The 19,806-nt window shown below is 40.0% G+C and overlaps 1 protein-coding gene across 18 annotated transcripts in view; it reads right to left on the minus strand.

Annotated features, from left to right (window-relative positions):
• The window catches only part of LOC1279347 (metabotropic glycine receptor), a 67,175-nt gene extending 60,577 nt beyond the window's left edge, over positions 1 to 6,598 (minus strand). For 6 of the 18 annotated variants that reach the window (XM_061659385.1, XM_061659387.1, XM_061659386.1 and 3 more), the window contains exons 1-2: positions 6,196 to 6,597; positions 4,445 to 5,133 (exon numbers count right to left, since the gene is read on the minus strand). The gene's annotated coding sequence lies outside the window, so the exon portion shown is untranslated. Of the gene's footprint in view, positions 1 to 4,444; positions 5,805 to 6,195 lie in introns of those variants that run through there. The other 12 variants (XM_061659389.1, XM_061659390.1, XM_061659376.1 and 9 more) reach the window with 11 other exon arrangements.
• Between the last annotated feature and the right edge of the window lie 13,208 nt (positions 6,599 to 19,806).

Consider the following 19,806-nt stretch of genomic DNA (forward strand, 5'->3'; position numbering starts at 1 on the left):
CTATTCAATAAATAGATTCAAAAGGAATGGGAGAGCACACCAAGCAACCTATAGGCATTGAAAACATTAAAAATGACGGGATAATTACACAATTGGAATGGAAATGTGAATTCTATCTGGGGCACCCCTTTTCGCGTGTGCATAGGTCATGGAAGCACGTTGTGCTCGGTTGTAAAATGTTGTGGGGGTTGGGCAAGTGTAAAATGTTTAAACTTGAAATTTAAACGAGATACGTTGAGTCATAAAACGGATGCTACAAACATTAAAATTGCTAGATAAGTTTAAACCCTTTTAAAGGATTGAGCACAAAAGGGCGCCTGGATCAGAGATCTAACCTGTTTTTGAAGTTCAATCGCTGTTAAGATGCAATGATCCATTCTTCTTCTTCTTTTTGGCTCAACAACCGATGTCGGTCAAGGCCTGCCTGTACCCACTTGTGGGCTTGGCTTTCAGTGACTAAATGATTCCCCCCCATAGCAGGATAGTCAGTCCTACGCATGGCGGCGCGGTCTATTTGGGGATTGAACCCAAGACGGGCATGTTGTTAAGTCGTAGGAGTTGACGACTGTACTACGAGACCGGCAACGATCCATACTCAAATTAATTGTAACCGCTTTCGTGCTAACACAATTTGGGAACTCCAATTATATTTTCATTTGAAAGACAGAGTGTGGAAATGAAATAATGGTATCGTTAAAATAACGAGAGTATTTCAAAGCTTGTGCAGATTGATAAAGCTTTACAAAATTTATTACCAACCCATACACGGTTCTTTTTATTTGCGTATAGTACGATTAAATTGTCATGGGAACATTTATAAAATTTCGGCTATCTAACCCAGTACTTTGAAGCTATACATTACCCGGTCAAAGAATGTGCTCTTGATGTTCAACAACGATAATTGCAATAACACACAAAACATGTTTCGTTCGTTCGCTTTGTTCGACTCTTTCGTGCGGTTATTTCATTTCAGATGATTGTGAAATATCAAATGCCATCTTCCATTAGGCTCCTAAACGGTCGTCTCCTGCCATTCCTGTTCGTAGAATCGATTCAGATTCTATTTTGTGTCATTTGAAGATTTTCTTGTGTGTGTGTTTTTTTGGCTTAAAGATTAAACTGAAGGATTTTTTCAAAAGACTGTCGATATTGTTCGGCCAATCCTCATATACCGACGTCGTTGCGAATTTTATATCAAAAGCTCTTTCTCTCTCATTCCTCGGGACGAAATAACAACGAGGACTCTCGAACATGGTTTCACGCGTCGGACAGAGCAACGGAACATGCTGGGTAAAAAACAAACAACGACACAGAGACGAATCGAAGAAACGCGTATGATGGGAAAGTGGATCGCGTTTCTACGGGCAAGCAGCACTCGAACACCCAACAAAGGACAGTCCTTGCTTGTTTCATAGTCAAGCTCTGGGCGTGCCGGATCGGGTGATTGGCCAAGCACTCCATCAGTGGGTGCTCCTTTTAGACTGTAGAAGTGCAATTTAGTGGACAAGGTATCGGATCAGGGAATGAAGTGGTAGCCATTCTTTGCAAAAAACAGCTTTAATTTTTGTATCTATACACATTTGTTAAAAGACGATCTAATTGATTGGTTTTTATTGTTTTATGATCACAAAATCAGTTAATCAGTTAGCTGCCTCTTTAAAGATTTAATCTGATATGATGATAATAAATAAACCGCTTACAAGGCCTAAAACCTTCTTAAAACAAGATACTAGGTTTTCGATATTGTGCTTATAACAACATTTAGGAATTAAAGTAAAGTTGACGGTCCCTGTTCGCGGGAATGATTCGCAAAGATTGTTTAGTAAATGGAACGGTAGCATTCCAATTGTCGGTTGCCTGTGGAATATTGATTTCTCAGCACCGGAATGGTTTCGGAGCTCGGTACAACTATGCGTGGTAGAGAGCGTGTTTTTTTTATCCCTAGTCAAGTCTACCCGTTGCGCGTAACCATACAGCATCCAGCAAATAGGTGCCAGTTTCCGGCCCATGGTGCAAGAAATGGATTTGATAGGGCCGAGCACTCCCTATTCCGTCTCTTTCCCTTCGGCCTGGCTCATAAGTGGATTATTGTTCATTAATCCAATACCCGTTGGCCATGTGCAGTACGTACCAACCAACCAGTGCTGGCGCAAACCAGGGGGCCCCGGATACTATCGATTATTTTTGCACTTCTAATCGAATCGTTCGTAGGCTGGGTTTGGTGGCTTGGGCCCCACTGGAGTACCTCCCGGATGCGGGATCACGTCCGACAATTATGCGTACCGCTGCTGGTGTACGTTGGCATTGGAGAAAGCTGTACTTCACGGACACTTCTAAGGAGATGGAAGCGTGGTGGAAATCTTGCAGCTTTCAAGCGCACAACAGAAGCCGATAATGCCGTCAGTATCAGTTGGATTGGGATTGGGATTGGATTAGCTTGACATATGTTGACATTCGATTACTGTTCGACTGCTTTTTGCGGGTCAAACGGGTTCGATGTTGCGTTGGCAGGCAATGGTTTGTACATGTTTTGTTGTTAACGTAGTAGCAGATATTAAATAGTTATGGACGATTGGAAGTTTTTCATTGATCCATTAGTGTCCATCGTTGAACTTTTTATAATTCCATTGACATACTGGAATAAGTTACAGATCAAACAGGACGAATGTATATGATATTGTCAATGAAAAATCTAAACATGTTGATTATTATACACTCCTCCGAAAACTTGTATGTTTAAAATGAAAGTCAATAAAAATATGCGAGTTATTTAAAATATATATCAACAGAATATTACTTTTCTTAAACTCAATAATATGTAAGTTATGAACAACTTCTTGTTTTAACAAATTCTCCTCAGAAGTAGATATCCCAAGAATAAAAAAAGACGGACACTGTAGGCTTCCAGTCGGACACTGTAATCAATGTTTAAAATTCTTCATCTAGCTTTATACCATTTTACTCGATAATTAAATTTCCAAAATAATGATTTTAACATTTTATGCACTGACGTTTACTGATAATACCTTCCTGGTCATAAAATGTGAGAATAAATCAGACCGACTTTAAGGAGTCGCCATGTTAAGCCAAATTGCCCTGTTACATCACAGTTTCGCCAGTTTGGCTATTATTAGCTAGTCCAAAAAATATTCCACAAATTATTAAGGATTTGGTCATTTTGCCAATGTCTAACCCAATGATACCACACTCACTGATTTTGAGCCAGTTTTGAGCGTCTGATAGTCCCACATCCTGTAGATTTGGTTGCTTTACACCAAACGTCTCCAAATTGGCTCGTTTTAAGTTTATCGATTCTAGTGAATTTGGCCACCGCCCACAGCATCTCGTTTGCTGTTGATCAAAAACTAAATAAATAAAATCCAGCTGTGTGAGATAACACGTGTTCAATTGACTGCTCAGCAAGCACAAGTGGATGTTGATCCGAAGGTTGCTCAATCACGACCCCATTAGGTGGGTTGTTAATTTTTGATAAGTTTGGAAGTATCGTATTCAACCGTGTGGCACTAGACATTGCTCCACACCATTTCATCCATTGTGGAGTACCATAATGTTCGGTAGCAAATTGAATTCCACTCATATATCTTTAGATTTACTTGCCTATCGTCCATCGTTTTTGCACAGTATAAACGAAGCAAAGAAACAAAATGGATGGTGGATTCGCGTACCAAGTGATGGCTTGCAGTACAAGCTATGAATCGTTGCCATTATAGAATGTGGATTCCTCTTCCTTCGGCTTAATGGATGGTAAAAGCATTTGTTTTTTTTTCGGTAGCCGTAGCCACTACGCTCCTCAGACCAGCTTAGAAGATAAAACCGGACAGCGTAGTAGATATATAGCTCTAAGGTTTCTCGTAAAGATAGGAATGTTTCGTGAAGGCTTGTTTGGGAGCATCGATCGATGGTATGAGGGGTACGGTAAAGTGGACGACGAAATATGATAAGACACTTTAGATGTGCCCTAAAATCGAACGAATGAAAGGTCGATGTATGAGGTATAAACAACCTAAAACCCTCGAAAGCGGCCGCTGACGACAATGCGTGCGTTGATTGCTTCGTCCGGTGGGTCGTGGTTCCCTTGCTCTTGATTCTATCACAGTTCATCAAGAATGTTGCTAATGTTGACGATGTGTCATAAACGATGAGCCAGAGAATGGAAGCCGATTGGATGGTTGTTTGTATGGTTATGTGCGTGTATGTGCAAAAAAAAAAAAAATCGGTGTTCAAGATTGATTTGTGCTGGAAATGATGTTGATGGTAGGATAAATGAGTCCTTCCGTAGATTTATTAGGGATGGTGACGTTTATAGGATGCTGTGTGATGATGTCATACAGTAAAATGAAGGGGAAAGCTACAACATACACTGTGCAATCCCACAGGCATATTTAGAAGAATGCACATTTTGTGACATTTTTATCAAATTTACCTGTTGTACGATCAGCGTTGCATGATCCATAAGCCTTTCACGATGCAGTTATGTATGAAAGATAATAATCCGGGGTGGATTTCTCGCTACATCAGTCATACTTATCTAAATCACTTGTATTTACATAATCCTATTATAGAGCAAAAAATTCAAAACGCATTTGGTAACTTTTAAGGTTGATTATGATTATGCCCTTCAAATTTATAGAATCTGTACCAGCTTAAGATGCACTCATTCTAACACTCGGTGTCGAACCTTTAGTAATCCTTTTGTTTGACGGGTACATGGCTTACATTAAAACTGTTCCATCTTTCACTAAAAAAACGACCATAGCTTGTGGTAGAGACTCCGAACTTTGCGCTTGATTGATTTTGATTTTAACCACTTTAGCAGACTCAAATTGCACACAATCACATTCACAAACATTCATACACACACGCGCCCACTAGCGCACACTGCGAGCACATAACCTTTCTCGGAACGAAACGCTCTCGATACGCACGCACACAATTCTTTATTGAACGTCGTTTCATTTGCCAGCAACTTGCTATCGTTGGCGTCGTCGCTATCATGCCTTGCTTCAACGCTTGTGGTTGGAAGTGGGTCTCCGATTGCCTGGAGGCACTTAGTATAAGGGTTTTTTTTTGCTTTTCTTCGCCGACTTAGCCTTTCACAGCACAGCTAGCTTTCTTGAATTGACAGCAACGGTTGGCAAGATAGGCGGGTATGAAAACGCACTCAATTGCGATATAATTTGGAAGGAGTTGGTGGAAGGAGCCGGATGAAATTATGTGTGAGTGTGTTTGTGTGTGGGATAATAAGGGTAGTTATGGAAAGTTTTGCAATAAAAGTATGCCTTGGACACATATTTAGCTTAATGAGTGGAGTTACTTCTTTTTATATCGCACGAGATTTAATTTCAATCTCGTTAATTTGATTTCGACTACTAGTTAGAAAAACAATAACTGGTCCTTGCATTACTTTACTAGGAATATTACTAACATTTAAGTTACACTACTAAAATACGAGTTCAATAGTTCAATCAGTGGGGGCGGTCCCGTGGTACAGTCGTCAACTCGAACGACTCAATATCATGCCCGTCATGGGTTCAATCCTAGAATCGGCCGTCCCCCCATAGCAAGGATTGACTATCCGGCTACGTGGTAATAAATTAAGTCTCGTCTTAATTGTTGTTTAATCGTAAAAATCATGGTATGCTTCAATTTCAGCAACATAGAAGCATAAAACCTCAAAACGAAGGATGATTGAATGATGCACAGTGAGTTTAGTTACTCAAACAGCTGTGAATTTTAACTTAAATCTTTTTTTCTAGTTTAACTCACAGTAAGAGCATAAAAAATGCGGTGAATAGATTTCCCAACCACTTGCTTGTAGCAAAGTTCAGGAACAATGATATCAGAATCTAATAAGACAACATAATAAATTTTGATTGTTGGAAAAAAGCAACTACAAAAGGAATAACCATTTTTCTACTCATAATATGTGCATGAACGGATGATCAGTGAATAAACAGAAAGGTATTAAAAATGAGTAGGAAGAAGAACCAGAGCTAAAAACCATTCATTTGCCGATTTAGGAGGCAATGGAGCGACCCATAAACTGCACACACGCTCAAAATCAAACACAATATCGCCAATAAACACTGCCGTTCAATATCAACCACATAAGCATAAAGCCCGGACACATTCACATACGAGCACATACACACACACATATATATAAACACTCACACATATACACAGTCAAACACCCAGCATCGATGTTGATAGAGCCCCCCCTACACCAAATGCTCACTACACTGATTCACGGTGAAAAATCGAACTCGCAGACATCGTCCGCTTTTTTTGTTATTCCCTTGGTGTCCTCTCTGACTTATTTTTTATTTTTTATTTATGCACCACTATCCCCGGACAGTAGCCGCCTCTCATATGCGCCCACTCAACTGTATTTGCCACAGTACATACACCTGTGCCGGGTGGGTGGTGCAACCGGTGCACTAGGCGCAGAGAATGAACCAAGGGAGCAGGAGGCGTTGAATGTGATTTTTCTCGTCCACGCACAGCAAATTTCCAGCGCACCGGACCTCGGGGTCTTGCTCCGAAGAAAAGCGCACCTCAACTGAGTCGGGTCGCCGAGATGGCGAAGGAAAATTTTCGCCTCGCTCCACGACCTTCGTGCTGTGTCGTTTGAAGGTGCAATATCACCAACACAGTGGTAGCGTGGTGTCAGTGTTGGTGTTTGTATACATTCGGTTCGTAGACGAGAAAATTGCTCCGTGGTTGTGTTTTCCAACATCCCGCCAGGTTTGGATGGTGTACGTAACAAGCGTTTCGGGTAAGCAGCTGGTATTTGTCAAACGTATGGACCTGTTTTTATCTTCTCATGGATGATAGCTGTTTCTGTTGCAATATAGAGGAGAAGTATTGTAAATGAGCAATATTCGAATGAATTAATTGCACTCAATTGTCTTAACATATATTATGTCAATGATATAAATTAAATATGTAATTGATTACATAAATTTAAAGTAATTTTTGTACAACAACCAAAAAGTATAACTAAATTTTCCTTTTAAACCATGAATATGTCCCAAAAATTACGAACTACGGTGTAAACGAAACATCGTCTGCTCTACATATGAGATTGAACATGTTGAAATATGCTCCAGCCTTTCTGTGCATTATTTTCTCTCTCTCGAGAAGTGCGCGCGCACAACACCTTCCATCGATAATAGAACAAGGAACAGTGGTTTATTCGTATCGGTGGCGAATCGTGGAGCTTCCCTGATATCTGATTGTGTGTAGTGGTGTGCACTTCTCTGCTGTATGAGTGTAGCTCCCTTTTCCTTCCAATCGCGAAAATTGCCGAACATTGTGGACGGTCTCGCCAGAAAACGATCGATGGAGACATAACTGACACTAATACATTGAGGCACTAGTTCTAATGTAACCGACAACTGCTAGGACGACGATGATACATTTGAAACAAGATACACATACAGATGGCGACCGAGTGCATACATTCGTATTAGGAGCGTAATGGTGAGCACAGATGCACAGGATCAGATACCAAGCAGCAGCAGCAGAAGCAACAGTAAAACTAGCAGGAAGCTTAGCATAGAACCGGAACAGCACAACCGAATTCATTTGTTTTACAGTATGTACTGCATGTCTGTGTATCCGTCTGAATGGAGTGGTTAAACAAAGGAGAATCCGGATAGGGATGAAAAATGATAAAACAGGCATGGAAAAGCGAACGTTTGGGGGAAACTAAGCTGCCGCCGTATCTTTTAATGTAGGTGAAACGAACAGTTAATGTGCAGCATTTGGCAATAATTTTAGAGGTTTTATTTCTTAAAACGCTTGGGGAAGCAATAAGTTTGAGAAGGTATTCCATTTCCCCATGCCCTTAGACACACCGAGACAATTTCACGACAAGAAAAAGTGAAAATAGCCAACCTTAACATGACTGAAACTTTTCACGCCGGCATGTACAGTGGCGGCCATCAAAGGTCCGACACCTCATATTTTCACCTATTATCTGACTTTGCGGCACTCTGGACAGTTCTCTAGACCACTAATCGGAAAACTTTTTTCATCCATGGATGCGGAAGCATTTCAGCTATGCACATGCAACAAATCAGACCGATATCTTTTAAAATCTCGGAACACCATGCATGAATATGACATATGTGATATGTGAAATGTATCAAATTTATGCGGTCCACTGAAAGTCGGACAGTCTTCATTTCATAGTATAATGATCACGTAGCGTGCGTATTGATCAATATGGTTTTAAAATCAAGGAACACGAGACGACGCTATTTCTCGGTATTAGGCACATAGTCAGATTACTAGAGCTATACCTTTTTACTTTGACGTATTGATGAAGTATAAAATCTTTCTGCTTCTTTTTTGACGGTTATGTTTGATATTCTTGCATATTTTTGGAGTATATAGTATTTTCGAACGTTAGTTCTGTTGGCAATGTTGTAGCAATACCTCACTGATACGGGGGCGGATCCGAAACCTCTAGAATGTTAACATATACTCTCGACCCCCTACTCCAACTCAATACGTCCCCGTCGTACAGAACGGTAACATGTCCAACCCAAACCCTACGCCATGGATAGATGGGTTGCACGGCTAAATTGAGAAATGGTGTCTAAAGGAGGACTCCAAGAGCCAGCGAGCGTAGGCCCTACGACGAGACTTAAGGTTAGGGGAGGAGTCGTACAAGCCACCCTCGTAAAAACTGCAATGCAACGAAAATTCAACAAGACGAAGAACCGTATAGTACCAACCTATGCTGACTCTTGCTAGGAAAAAGGCTTTACGATTGGAAGCTCAGAACGAGGACCTGCAGGTCTCTTTCATCGGGTGGGAGTACCCGTAACCTTTACGATGAGGTCTGGGCCCGCGGCTTCGAGATAGTAGTACTTCAAGAGGTGCGCTGGAATGGTGCAATGGACCACCAGTACCGTAGCAACTGCACGATCTACCATAGGAGTGAACAGAGGCGCGAGCTCGGTACTGCGTTCATGGTGCTAGGTGAGATGCAACAGAAAGGGTGGTGGCCGATCAACGAACGGATGTGCAGGTTGTGGATTCGTGGCAGATTATTAAACTTGAGCATTATAAATGCGCACAGTCCACACCTTGGGAGCACCGATGACGAGAAGAAAGCCTTCTATACGCAGCTGGAGAGGGAGTACGACCGCTGCCCAACACATGACGTGAAAGTCGTCATCGGAGACCTTAATGCTCAGGTCGGACAGGAGGAGGCATATAAACCAACCATCGGAAGTTTCTGCGTCCAACAGCTGACAAACAACAACAGCCTCAGGCTGATAAACTTTGCCTCCGCCAAGCACATGAGCATCCGCAGCGCAGGTAGTAAGGAATTCTGCTATCTCGAGACGGTCGTTCAGGGGAATCGTGCATACTATGATGAAGCCCATTGTTGAGATCCAAAAGACCTCTATAGACCTCTATGGATACGAGTCATGGACCATCCGAGTGGAGGATGCAAAAGCTCTAGGCATGTTTGAGCGACGTATCCTTCGGACCATTTTTGGCGTTGTGTTCGAGCATGGAGCATGGAGGAGAAGAATGAACCACGAGCTTGCTGAGCTGTACGGCGAACCGATCATCATGACGGTGGCGAAGGCTGGTACGATACGATGGCTGGGACAGTTCGGCATACATATTTTGGCTGGAAATCTCGAAATTCGACATACGCGGAAATTCGAGATACGCGATATTTTGTGGCCGTTTTCGGACCCCATTGACCGTGTATCTCGGGAACTGCTTGTATTCTCAAATGTCCTAATTAAGCCAGCAATAGGGAGTAATTGATTAAGTCGAATGCTGATCTCTGTGTGAAAATCTGTGTATATAGTTTCAATTTGACTGTCTGAATCAATAGCCTTATAACACTCTGTCACAAATTCCAAGAAATTGGTTGAAACTGAACCTTTAGGCACAAATCCATGTAGACGAGTGGAAATATAGTGTTTGCACGAGGACGAATTAAGACTTAACGTGACTACAACGATGTCTGAAACTAGAGTAAAACATATAACCTTATTCCACTTCAACACGGCCACTCGCGGTTCCTTGAATAATATTCAAATAAATTACATTATTTACAAATAAATTACAAATAACAAAAGTTAAAAAGCTCTTTATTATATTTCAACATTATATTACATCTAAAAACAAGTGAAATATGATTACAGTAATTCTATAGAAATTAAAAATAGTATAAATGTAAACTAATTAAAATTTATTCATTTTGTATATATTCCTTCATAATTCGATTTGTACTTTGAGAGATGTCCATTAACAACAATACTACCTATCACTCGATGATTATTGATGAATAGAAATATCTTATTTTGAAGATCTTAAGAGTGATGTCTTAGTTCCGCAATCAAGCTGAAAGTCACATTTGCTGCATGATCCGATGTTTATAGATTCTAGCAGAAAATCATTTTTTAATAATGAATTTAAATGAAAACTATTAAGCTAAAATAGTAATCTATATTCAAAAGCTGCAAAGCAAATATACAAAACTTAAGGAAAGTGTGCATACTTTTTCTTGTATTTGCTGTATACGCCTTATACGCTTTAAAGATTTATTAGTCAATACCATGTAGCCGGATAGTCAGACCTTGCAACAGGGGGACGATAGGAGGCTCACGACTGGCATGTTTGTTCTCAGAAAAATGTGAAAAAATCTCGTTTCTATTCAAAGATCGCAAATAAACTAGAAGATAGTTGAAAAAAATTCAAATTAGGCCATATACGTACACGTACACGAGTTAAAAAACCGTTATATTTTTAAAAAGGCCTGCAAGTAAAAGCGCCATCTGACGGTACGCGAATGCAAATATTCTTAAGCAAGCTTGCACACAAGTAAAAATCATGTTTTAGAACAAACCAAGAAATCGTACTAAATACAGGTTGTTCCCGAGATACGCTATTATAATAGTTATTTTATAATTATAATTATACATAATTGTAATGAGGAACGGGTAGAAACAGTGTATCTCGCGGTTTCTAGCCAAAATGTAGCCAATGTTATGGTATTGGGTGGTTTTAATCACTAAATTAGTTGTTTGACATGAAGAAGTCGGAATTCTGACTGAAGATTACAAATGTACACCTTTTTCAAGGATTCGAACGAAATTAGATCAAAAGGAAAATTAGTAGAATCACTACAATTTGTTCAAAGAGCTGTCCAATGTACAAAACCACGTACCCGTGAAATCTAAATTCGAGTATTAGAGGTACAGCGTATCTTCGGGAATTAGGATTGAAAACCGCCCTTGGGTTGGATTTGGCTATTCCGCTTAAATTGAACTGTACACGTTTTTAGCCTACACAGGAACGATCGAGATGAGTATCGTGTGACGTTCGGCTTTGAAGGGTCGGATGCATTAATTTATTAGATCTCCTCTTTTTTATAAGTTGGTAATTAATTTTAAATAACAGGTATACGGAAAGCCACCGAAGAATGTGAAACGGATATCACGATACCGACGGATCCGCTATACCCCAGGATTAGGGTGGCTGGGGAACGGATTCGATGGCTAGGGAACGGTGTGCACAACAAGTATGGTAAGAAGTGCTAACACGGAACGGGCTTTGCTGTAGGTCGTCGATTGAAACCCACAATCATTGATTTCAAGGCCATAAACGATAGGCGATAAACGATAGGGCACCCTGCACACGCGAGGCAAATATTGTAACATAAGCGTTTACGCCCCTACTGAAGACAAAAAGGAAAAAAAGGACCTGTTTTACGGCCGCCTCGCAAAAGCCATAGATGCGTGTCCTAGGCATGTCCTCAACATCATCCTGGGACCACCATTGCAAAAGTCGGTAGGGAGCCAACGTACCGCCAATACACTGGCTGTCACAGTCCGCATGACCACAGTAATGATAATGGTAGTAGATTGGTCCAAACGAACGAGGATTCGGAAAATAAACCACTGACCAGATCTTCACCATGCGGCAGATCTTGGAAAAGATGGCAGAAAACAGACACGACACGTACAATCGCTTCATTGGCATCAAAGCCGCATATGATAGCATAGCCAGGGTAAAACTGTACGACGCTATGAGCTCTTTTGGTATCCCGGCCAAACTGATAAGGTTAGTTAGAGTGACTATGACCGATGTCACTTGCCAGGTGAAGGTGGATGGATAACTCTCAGGGCCTTTTGTTATCACCAAAGGTCTGCGCCAGGAGGACGGGCTTGCCTGTCCCTTATTCTGCTTAACGCTAGCGAAGGCCATCTGTATCTCGAGGATTGAGACTACGGGAACCAACTTCAATAAGTCAACCCAGATCCTGGCATACGCATGAGGTAGACATCAATGGTCTGCGGCTCTCCTATGTAGCTGAAGCCTACCAAGGAATCGAGCAGGCGGCCGATAACCTCGGATTGCAGATAAACGAGGCAAAGACCAAACTGTTGGTGGCAACATCAGCGGCCCTACCAATAACAAACCTAAACTTACGTAGGCGTTACGTAGAGATAGGTGAGCGCACTTTTGAAGTCGTCCCGAATTCACCTATCTCGGGTCAAAGGTCAATAGCAATAGCATGGAAGCTGAGACACATACGCCTCTGAGACATGGACACTGTCCAAATCTGACGAAAGCCTCTTGGCCGCGTTCGAGAAGAAGATTCTCAGAAGGTTTTTTGGCCCCGAATATGTTGAATGAAGGAGCCGCTATAATGACGAGCTATACGAGATGTACGGCAACCTCACTGTCGTGCAGCGTATCAAGCTCACCAGGCTCCAGTGGCTGGTGATGTTGGTTGCATGGAAACGGACAACCCAGCCCGTAAAGTTTTTATAGGCTGTCCACAAGGAATTGAGGTGACAAGATGGCGTGGAGGCATCCGCCATTGAGGCCGGGATAACGGAATGGCAGACGAAGGTGCGAAACCGTGAGAGGTTTCAGACACTCCTGAGGCAGGCTAAGACTGCAAAGCGGTTATAGCGCCGGATAAGTGAGTAAATAATTATTTTTTTATGTAGTGTAACAATAAAAAGAATCTGTATTGTGGGAGTTGCGTGGAACAGCCCGTATTAGATCAGGCCTCATACGAATCGAGCCCTTCTGCTGTGGGTAGACATATACAGTATTGAAACTGCTGTGGTATAACTCTACCACCGGTTATTGCATCAAATAATGAGTTTTTATATCAGAATATGACTTCATTTGCAAATGAGTTTTTATCAACTAAAAGAAAAATACATTTTGTTTACTTTCGAGTGAACAATGTAGCATATATCTAATACATATTTAATACATATAACATAACATAATTAAGGTTATTTGATTGATATTTAAGTTTTTGTTTATTTAAAACATGATTTGTTGATTCAAGAATAGTTGCAATGTTCGAGGATTAACTGATGATTAATTCAGCAAAAAAAAAAAGATAACTATACATATACCACGCTAAATTAAACATATTATACACGTTACGATAGGAAAAGAATACAAGCCTTCTCATCCCACCCCCGAATGTATATCTTCCATTTTCATGTCAATCAAATGAATTTGGTTCCCACTACCAAGCAGCTGCTCAGTGATGACTTTATCTTACTCGTTGAACAGTTGGTTTACGATCATAGCATAACAGAAGAAGTTAAACTTTACACCTTCGCTTATCTCACGGGATCGTCGCTGCATCATAGATAGATGCGCAGCATGCTCCCTATAGATAAGCATCTTCCTTTCTCTCGGTGTAGTCATAAAATCAATTTGTACAACAAATGACTAGCAGCACGATGTAGACTATGTGGAACGGAAAACCTTTCATTTCGCTCTAAGCTGCTGCTGTGTTGTAGGATAAAAAAAAAGTCCGTTTGTGAAAGCATCCACAGCTATGATAGCTGTACAAACATTTCTATTATCGTAGTGCAAATGCATCTGACACTGAGGAAGCATGTTGCGAGAGTGAGTTTTTTTTAATATTCATATTGCTATTGACAAGATGTTTTGCTTCCATTTACTAGAATCCAGAGCAGAGCGCTACATTTGTATGCTAATGGGTTCGATTCTCTTCTTTCATGGCTTCCCATCCCGCGACAAAGCTTCACTTGTTTAACATTAGTGCTGCAGTCGGTATTCCTCTCTCTTTATGCCGTGGCTTCGCCTGTTAGCTCTTTTGGATTGAATTTTTGCATTATTCTTCCCCGTACCTGGTATGGGTTTTTGGGTGAGAGTCAGTGTTCTGATCATACCATAACTTGAGTTGAAAAACATGGAAAAAGTTTAGTTAGTCCAATTTATCAAATAGGACTAGACAAACATAATCCACTTACGTTTGCTGTATCAAAAAGACCGCTGGCCACATTGAAGAATACAGCTTATTACCAAGGAATGTAGTTGATAAATTAAGCTGTGTGTTTCTATAAAAAGGTTTTTAAGATACAAGAAAATATAAAAAGTAATCTCATTTTCATTCTTAATAAGCATAATAGGTGTATACAAACCAAAAACTTCTATTTCTACACAAAAGCATAACTAATTTCATATTTCCACCCAAACCTACAATCGCACAGCTCAATCTACATGGAATAAATTTTTAAGCGCACTCTTCATTTTGCCTCCGGTTCTATATGCAAAACATGATGCTCGTTACATAAATATGATATTATTACAACGCTTTTACAGTCGTAACGTTCCATATTACAAGGTCTTTTGCATGATCGTTGAATCATGTTTGTTCAGAAATGTGTGGATGAAGAAAACGCAATGATCATGTTAACACCTGTTCTGCAGTCATGTTCCGTTTCCTATGCTGAAGTGTGTTGCGGTTGGTAAAGGTTTCACACGATATCTGTGTTTTTTTGTATGTCATTGGAAATATTTTTATCTCGCCCGCCTACTTCCGGCGAGCCGATTGGTAGAAAGTATGCAACTCCCATGGTTTTACTAAGCAGATGATTTAGATCGTATCTGTGCTTTCAATCAACGTAGTCAGAATGGAATGGTATCACTTCATTCATGAAACGAGGTAGTCGAAAGCATGTTAACAATAAAAATAATCATTTAGTATGAAGTTGTTGCAATAAACAAATCAATGCGAAGGGAGTTGTACATCGATGATTTACGTAAGGAACAAATCCTAGAAGCAATATAAATCAAACGAATGAGGCCAAACATTACATTTATGCAACATTTATGTATAGGCAATTAAAAAAATGCAATAAATGAATTCAATAATATTGAATATTGAAAAATGAAATGTACATAATGCATTGGTTGTATTCAGTTACACAAATATGTTTTCGTTTAGATGTACTTGTGTTATTAGTTTGTTAAATCTTCTGTTTATTGTATTTTTCCTTTTTAAGAGAGAAATATTTAAAGAACCTGTAATCGGAGTTTCGATCAATTGACGCGAACATGTGATAGTCTTTTATACCAAACAAGCACGACTCAGCGTAGGTAAATCTCATTAAAATACTTCCTGTGAGCTGTTCAAAATGCCTGTTGAATGCAACGACACGGGGCGGATAGAAATGGAGAATTCGGAATTTGTATGCGAATTTTCTTAATTTGAAAAGCAAATAGTTACGATAAGGGTCGGATTTAAATATATGGATGGTAACCAAGAGAGCTGCGTCTTTGGCCGGTGCACTCCAGCGTTATAAATGCATTCCAATCGAAAGTTTGGCGAGCCTTAATATGTTTTTCTACTGGCATACAATGTTATCCAGTATGCGAAGGATATTGAAGGTAAAAAGCAAAAACTAAAACTGCAAGAAACCAACTGTTCTGCATCTTATGTTGGCGTTCCGACACGGTGAAGTGTTATTCTTTACGACACCAATAGTGCCACCGAAGGCGATGGGCAGGTATTGCTGGTGGAATGATGATTTCGTTCCCGCTGGTTGGCGATAATGTCCGTGAAAATGGGTTCTTGCTGAGGCTCTGCAATGAAAAGGGGGGAATGAAGGGGCTGGAAGCGATTCAACTCCGCCTGATGTCAAAATATGTATCACGTTTGCAATTTATTTTCATTTTCATGCTGGTGTCGATCGTTGGGAGGGCTCCGCAGCATTTAATTATTTCTTGCTTTTGGTTGTGATTGTCCACCGTCAACAAGGGATATCCCGCTGATTTATTTATTCTAATGAGCGGCTACCTGTGGTAAGCCGGGATCAATTAGCAATGTTTCATGTACAATGCTTTTGATTGGTTTAAAGCGATGGGCACGGTGTTCTGTTTAAGAAATATACAAAATTAGAAGAAGAAATTTAAATTCATAGTTGTTATTAATACTGGTAGTGAATTTGTTCTAAAGATAAATGCAAGAAAAGTTACAGAAACTTACCCGGTAAAATTGTAATTTTAAAGAAATGAGGCCCATAACGATCAATTGTGTTAAGGAATCTACTCCAGGGCGTTAAGTTTGACACGCATCAAACCGCTAATCTCTCGCGCGATCGTTGCTTTCGTCTACGGTAGCTCTAACACTACCGTTCTGGAAGCAGGACAACTCACAAGCTCATGCAAGTTGTTATTACCGTAAGTGATTTGCACTTTTTTCATCAACTACCGCAACATTCGGTGTGCTCGTGTGCGTACGGTTAGAACCGGCATTGGTCACGGACGAGGCCATAGGCGGAGGGTATAATTATGTTTTCTATTGTAAATTCTATTTTCAATCCAGCGACCGGGCGCAAACGAAAACCAACAATCATTTAGGACCTATCCGGCTTAGATCCCATTTGTTGGAGCGATATTTTTGGGATGTTCTTTTGGGAAGCATGGTGGCGTAAGCTTCAGAGCGCTTTGCGGCTGTATGTAGCTTAGAGGCGGGTGGTCAAAATGAACCGTAAAATGCTTGCAGCCGTAAACGTTGCCGCTGAAGAGGTGTAAAAAGGTGGACAGTTTGGGTTAGTGGCTCATGGTGCGGTTTGGAAGGGGCAGTAAAACGGTACCCCTAAAGCACATTCATTTCGCCACAAAAGATGTATAACATCAATGAGGTTTTGGTGCTAATATGATTTTATTACTCGCATAGAACGTTCTATACGATGCACGATTGCTCCAGCATACTTTGGAAGCTATTTGACAAATTGTTTATACATTCAATAATTTCAATTATTTGATATTAAATACCATTCATTTAATTAAAAATGGAATATGTGAAATTGCAACAAAAAACTTTACGTTTACATGTATGATTCTTGTTTTTAAGTAAATGCAACAAAATCAAAATTCCTATCAAAGAAAGCACAACATCCGATGTAAAGAAGAAAAGAAAAACATCCGCTCAAAATATCACAAATACTGATGCGTAACTAGACAGATTATCCGAGGCACCTCTTTCAGTTTTGACTTTGATCTCCAGAACTTGTCTGCCTAATGCAATTGCTCATTCATAAATTATACCAGTAATAAGGTGCGTAATTCGACAACAAATTATCTGGCATGATATTGCATCTCCAAGGAAGACTATCTGTATTTAAGGTATCATTTGTTGTTTTGTAAAACATTTCTCATCAATAAGGAAGTGAATTCCTATCGCATTAAGGAAACGCTCATTTTGAACGTGGTTCCTCGTTCTTGCCGCATCAGAACAAACAACTCGTTTGAGCGGTCAAAGTGCTTTAGTTGGTGTTCATTTTTTCATCTCTTTAGGCACCGAATCGAACTGCTTGCAGCTATGTCGGACGCTTCGTACCGTAACCGCCTTAGGCGTGTGTGTATTATCGCCCAGACTTCAACTTGTTATCTATTTCAATTCTTTTGACTTTTGAAAATAATTCATCCTACAACGTGCTTTTTTCATCCTCTCCTGTTTCAGTGCAAAATACGTTCTCGCGATTGTACTTCGCATGCCATCAAGGGTATTGGATAAAAGGCATTTGGAGGGGCACAATGCGAGGAAGCAAACATTTTATAACCCCGTGAGATTTAGTTCATTTAAGTGAGAAAAACGATGAACATTTTACTCTGTAGAATGAATATTTCCGGAGGCTTAATTTTTCAACCTGTCGCCTTCAACGTAAACTACAAAAGTGAGCTATAGGGTTGATTTCAAACGTTGTTCCAGTTAACGTTTAGTACGAATCATTTCCAACTGGTGAGTAATAGCATTTGTCAAGTAAATAGCAGACGTGTTGAAAGTTCGTGGCTTGCCAGATGAATTAATCTACTTCTAAGAGACAACGGTCTGTGTTCTGTTGAAAAGCATACATGCGAAATTTCATTTGCTGTGCATATTCACCCACGATCATCATTCAAGCGAGAGAAGTTACTTTATTATGTGAACGGATTAATTTGCGAGTGAGAATGACAATAAGGTAAGCTTTGGAATGGTGACATCGGGTATTTTAATTGGAGGAAATTAGTGCCCGTCTAGAGTGAGCTATACATTATTCATCCTGCTTTACATTCATAAACAAACATGGTAGCCATATATATATTCTTAAATATCTTTTTATTTGGGTAAATGCCGCTAGGTACAGTACGGTGAAGTACGGTAGATCATGAATATTATAAAACTTTTTTATGGTGTAATAATTTCATACACGAGAGAGACTTTTGCAAAATTTAATTCAGAATTAGAAAATTATTTTATTGCTGCAGGCTATAATTGCCTAGTCGTATTTCAAGGCAGTTGACATTAAAGAGACCGGCTCTATCTTATGAATAGGGTATTAATTTAAATGAGAAATAAACCTAACAACACTTTCCATTGCAGTTCAGAGAAACAAAATTATGATATGCATTGCTCAAATGAAATGAAGCTTGTATTTTTATTCTTAAAGTAAAATTATTGTATTCAAAGCAAAGTTTGATATTCTTTGTCATAGAACTCTTTCTTTTTGACTCACTACTATTTAAGCTAAGTTATGCATGTTTATTGCACTTCACGGATCATAATAATGCAAGCAACGCAAATCAATAAAACCGTTCATTTGAATCATGACATTTATTTATATCGAACATGAATATCGTTTTCAGCGATAAAATCTAAGCTCGTTCGCTTCTCGTTTTCCGCCATCATACAAACATCACTCAGTGCAGATAAACATCATGCATCATGCGGGATTTGAACTTTCCTCGATCGTCCGTCAACTGCCGGGATTGATAAATATATCGGCTGTGTTCGGAAATGCCAATCGGAAGCAAAGCAAAGGTTGCACAATTTGTCCCCTCTCCTTTGAGAACTTTGGTATCCGGTTTCGATGCAATGGTTGGGAGTTGCAATGGCCTCAAGCAACGGTTACCGGTTTTGGGCTAAGAACGAAGTCGACAGTCTAACGGTTGCGATATGAATAAAGTAGGATTTAATGTATGACATTACGCAGATCGGCGGGATAAGGTTGAGCTTAAGCGCTGCAATCGTGACGAACGATTTACCATGTGTATCTAGTGGTGCGCGATATCAATCGGTTATGTTTCTCTGTATGTTAATGTGTGCATTAAAAATCCCACAAAAAATGTATGCAAAATAATATCAAAGGTCAACGAAATGTGGAATTTAAAATTAATCAATTTTGAAGCCGAAATCATAAATTGTATCTTTTGATGTTCATATGCTCTCGCGCTGAAATACAGGTGGAGCGATTCTCAAACAGCTGGTGTGGCCAAACATAAGCTCTCTGTTTTTGTTTGATGTGCGCCTGCTAAACGCCACCATCAAGAGAGCTGAGAAGCATAAAAAGAGCATCGAAGCGCTTACGATGCGCTCGAATAGACGAATTGAGAGAAAAAAGAGCGCAAGACCAGCGTAAAGAGAACATCATTTCGATGGCAAAAACTCTCTGGCCTTTGGTGGATGGATCTTGC

This window comes from Anopheles gambiae, chromosome 3 (assembly GCF_943734735.2).
Source record: "Anopheles gambiae chromosome 3, idAnoGambNW_F1_1, whole genome shotgun sequence".
In the NCBI taxonomy this organism is placed as follows: domain Eukaryota; kingdom Metazoa; phylum Arthropoda; class Insecta; order Diptera; family Culicidae; genus Anopheles; species Anopheles gambiae.